Here is a 5,234-nt window from a genome sequence, read left to right as displayed (position 1 = left end):
CATAGGGAAAGATTAGTTAGGCTTAGCTTGTCCCTGGCTGCATACCTGTTCTGTGAACCCACCACTGCATACCTGTACTGTGAACCCACCACTGCATACCTGTTCTGTGAACCCACCACTGCATACCTGTTCTGTGAACCCACCACTGCATACCTGTTCTGTGAACCCACCACTGCATACCTGTACTGTGAACCCACCACTGCATACCTGTTCTGTGAACCCACCACTGCATACCTGTTCTGTGAACCCACCACTGCATACCTGTTCTGTGAACCCACCACTGCATACCTGTTCTGTGAACCCACCACTGCATACCTGTACTGTGAACCCACCACTGCATACCTGTTCTGTGAACCCACCACTGCATACCTGTACTGTGAACCCACCACTGCATACCTGTTCTGTGAACCCACCACTGCATACCTGTTCTGTGAACCCACCACTGCATACCTGTTCTGTGAACCCACCACTGCATACCTGTTCTGTGAACCCACCACTGCATACCTGTTCTGTGAACCCGCCACTGCATACCTGTTCAGTGAACCTGCCACTGCATACCTGTACTGTTCAGTGAACCCGCCACTGCATACCTGTTCTGTTCAGTGAACCCGCCACTGTATACCTGTTCTGTTCAGTGAACCCGCCACTGCATACCTGTTCTGTTCAGTGAACCCGCCACTGTATACCTGTTCTGTTCAGTGAACCCGCCACTGCATACCTGTTCTGTTCAGTGAACCCGCCACTGTATACCTGTTCTGTTTAGTGAACAGTTTGGTGTGTCAGTGTGAAGCAGTACCTTAATTACACTACCTGATTGATGTATACACATGCAAGATGTTTTAAAGCACTTTAGGCCTGTCATTTAGCATTCAATATGATTTCTGCCCTTAAAACGCTGCTTTGCGTCAAATCCAGATTTTTCCCGGGGACTTTTGGTGTGTATCCCACTCCGCCATGCCCCCCTCCAGGTGTTAGACCCCTTGAAACATCTTTTCCATCACTTTTGTGGCCAGCATAATTTTTTTTTTTCAAAGTTCGCATCCCCATTGAAGTCTATTGCGGTTCGCGAACTTTAACGCGAACCGAACCTTTCGCGAAAGATCGGAGGTTCGGCCCAACTCTAAAGGTGAATGCATGGTAGAAAGGGAGAAGGTGCATTCATGGTAAATATATATACAGCAAGGGAGAAGCCAAAAGAAAACAACATCTTCTTCCCCATGTACGTAATAGTTGATCCTACTAGGTGGGATCTGTGGCCGGATGATCATCAGCAGCATTCTCAGGAGGAGCCACATCAGATGTAATGGGAGAGATCTACGGGCTGATTTATTTTGCTGTGAAGGTGTAGCTCTCAACCGGGCAGGAGTACCTTTTGGGGTATAGCATGTATCACCCAGTAACGTTTTAAAGTCAGAGTACCAATGTGGGAGATCCAGAATTGGGATATCCTCCAGAGCAGAACAAAAGTCTGGCAGATCAGAGGGGTGCGCAAGAGATGTGGCCATTTTCAAGGACAGAGTGCGCAAAGGGAAATTTCCATCTGTACCAAATCCCTTTTTCAGACAAGAGCTGTAACAGAGGGCGCAATGCTCTTCGGTTGGCTAGAGTGACAGGCGACAGGTCTTGAATCAGTGTGACTGTATGTACATTAAAGAATATGTCATCTTGTCCCCTAGCGGCCTTCATAATGTCTTACTTGAGAGGAAAAGATTGTAGAAAGCAGACAGTGTCTCTAGGGAGTCTCCTTCTTCCCCAGGGCCCTGTGCGCACGCACAAAATCAATTGCTTGATCTTTAGGCTTGAGTAGTAGGCCGTTGAAAATGGCTGTCAGAGCAGATGTAATTTGGTCAGGCTGTATAGATTCAGTAGGCCCCTCACCCTGATGTTGCAGTCTATTGTCTAAGTCCTCCAGATATCTTTGGTGTGCTATCAGTCGATCAGTTTACATCCCGTCTAGATCCCGCTTTCTCTATCCCAGATATCCTGTGAGCAATGTCTGCCATATCTTCCCTTACCTCAGCTATGGCAGCGGTAAATGTAGCAGGGATGAGCAGAAAATACGCCAGTGCGAATTTACGCATCATAGTTCGCATCTACGAATCGTAGTTCGTAGGTGAAGTTTCAAAACTACACTTACGAATTTACGCGTAGCGAAGTACCGCTACGCGTAGCTTATGCCCACTATGCGTAGTTAACAAGTGTATTGCGTAGTGAACTACGAATGCGTTACTCGTATCTAATTTTCTGCATGCAGTTGTATGCTTACAAATTTATGCATTGGAAAGGTTAGAAGAGTTCCTGGTATAAGCATTTAGAGAGGAATTAATGTGTAGAATTTTCTGCATACGGGCATAAGCATCCGCAAACACTACGCTTCGCACTACGTGTAAGTGCGTATTTTAATGCGTAGGCTAGGGAATGCATACAAAACGAATTTTTGATTTCGAAGCCGTAGTTTGGCGAAGCGTAATTGCGTAAAACTACGCGTAGCTCCAGCGTACCAAAGTTGGCTGACTACAACCATCCCTGAAATGTAGCCTTAATGTCAGTGAAGGCCTGCATGTCAAAATATGTTACTGTAAGGATCCCTCCTGTTGGTTGCAGCAGAGCTGCTGCCGAGCAGTTTTGATTTCTCTACCTGAATTTGGTTGCTTGGTGTTGTTTGCAATTGCCATGAGAGTCTTTGGTATTTGCAATCACACTGCAGTTCAGAGTAGCCCAGGATGAATCCACCTATGGCTTACTGCAGTTTAACTGCAGTCAGACAGCTGTGGATTTCTTACATGCATGTGGTTGCATAATCTGACATACATTTGTAATGAGAATCCCTTTGATTCAAACACAGTTTACAGTCTTCAATCAGTGTAGCACAGGATTGCATGATTACCATTCAGCTGTGTGGGAATTTTAATGTCTGTTTCCATTGGCTGATGTCCATATAAAAGTCTGTCTCTCATTCCAGACCTTGCCCAACATAGCGTACAGCTTACCTGAGTTGTTGCTGGCTCCATGCTGTGATAGTTGTATTCTGTATTGCTTTGCTTTGCATTTCCTTGCCTGCCTGGACGTTCACTGCACCCGCAGGGGTCAGTGAAGTCTTACCATCCTGGTAGTGGGAGACTTCCTTCACCACGTTGGTGACTGGTGGTTATCCTGCTAGCTCTTTTCCTGTGGACGTGACTGTAGCAGCGGTTGCTATTAGTTACACTTTGTATTGTCTGTATCAGTGTTGATGTTTGCTATTGCTAGGCAAACAATCCTTCTGTCTGTCTGTTCCTTACTCAGGCAGAAATGAAAGAAACAGAGGCGCCAACAGGATAAAAAAATGATGCCAATTAAAACCAAATAAAATGTAGGCGGCACTGGTGGATCTGCCTCCCCTACAAAAACAGTCAACCACTGTATATGGTAAAGAATATACATTTTTAATCAATTTCAAGCTCCCAAAAAACAAATAATCTGCAACGCGTTTCACGGGACACAAGCCCGCTTCATCAGGCAAAACACATAGACAGCAGGAGCAACTGGAAACAAAAGAAATATAATACAAAACAAATATTAAAATAAAAACATAAAAATACAGTGGGGGGGGGGGAACAAGTGCAAATGACAATGTGTAAAGAGCAATGACTCATCATGATCAAACACAAAAACACTAATTCAGGCTGACAACATACTCCAACCGTATCATGTTGGCTTCATGGTAGCCAAAACTACATATATATAAAAAAGCAAGTACAACTGGTTAGTCCTTTTGGAATTATAATATTAATAAATTAGTTAACGACAATCGCTGGTATGTTGTCAAGTGAGTAATACTTTGCATTCTTGGAGAATCAATTATTAGCAAAAAGAAAAAAAGTTGTTTTGTCTAGGTCAATTGTATATCCATACATGCATATACATAGAGATATATACACATATACATATGCATACACCCCCACACACAGAGATTAAAATAATAATGGTGACCACATAATATTCGTTAAACTGTATGCCATTTCACAACTAAATGGTAAATGTCAATTGGCTTATGAGAGAAATGTACAAAAACTCAGAAAGCAAGGAGACTGAGAGGAGAAGGAAGGAGAGGGGGGGAAGGATTAGCTCCTGGGGGAAAAGGAAGCAGCAAGAGATTGCACCAGAGAGAAGAGAGAGGTGTCCTGCACTGTAGGAAGGGCAAATTACTCGTGGCTGGGAAGTTGCCATAAGTGTGATAGATGTGAGCCATATTATGAGCAGCAAGTAGGGAACAATAGTAATAAAAGTAGTTGGCTTACCCAGATAGTTGTCAGCACTAGCGTGGCGCCTCTGTTACGAACGGGCGGCATGCTAGCTTCTAAATACTCTTCATTACGGACAACAGCGGCAGCCACAAGTGGGTGTGCACCGTCGTATGCGGAAGTGGACGCTGACATCCGCCCAGCCATTGGTTCCTGGCTCAGGGCGGATGTATGTCATCTCAGGGCATGTGCCTTAAGTGGCCATGTCAGTTGAGGCTGTTATTCCGCATGTATGTGTGTGGGGGTGTATGCATATGTATATGTGTATATATCTCTATGTATATGCATGTATGGATATACAATTGACCTAGACAAAACAACTTTTTTTCTTTTTGCTAATAATTGATTCTCCAAGAATGCAAAGTATTACTCACTTGATAACATACCAGCGATTGTCGTTAACTAATTTATTAATATTATAATTCCAAAAGGACTAACCAGTTGTACTTGCTTTTTTATATATGTGTAGTTTTGGCTACCATGAAGCCAACATGATACGGTTGGAGTATGTTGTCAGCCTGAATTAGTGTTTTTGTGTTTGATCATGATGAGTCATTGCTCTTTACACATTGTCATTTGCACTTGTTCCCCCCCCCCCCCCCTCCCCTGTATTTTTATGTTTTTATTTTAATATTTGTTTTGTATTATATTTCTTTTGTTTCCAGTTGCTCCTGCTGTCTATGTGTTTTGCCTGATGAAGCGGGCTTGTGTCCCGTGAAACGCGTTGCAGATTATTTGTTTTTTGGGAGCTTGAAATTGATTAAAAATTTATATTTTTTACCATATACAGTGGTTGACTGTTTTTGTAGGGGAGGCAGATCCACCAGTGCCGCCTACATTTTATTTGGTTTTAATTGGCATCATTTTTTTATCCTGTTGGCGCCTCTGTTTCTTTCATTACGTGATCATCCACCTGGTGGATAGGTGTGGACACCTTTTTTCTTCTTTACA

This window comes from Hyperolius riggenbachi, chromosome 10 (assembly GCF_040937935.1).
Source record: "Hyperolius riggenbachi isolate aHypRig1 chromosome 10, aHypRig1.pri, whole genome shotgun sequence".
Classification (NCBI taxonomy): domain Eukaryota; kingdom Metazoa; phylum Chordata; class Amphibia; order Anura; family Hyperoliidae; genus Hyperolius; species Hyperolius riggenbachi.
This window is presented reverse-complemented; position numbering follows the sequence as displayed.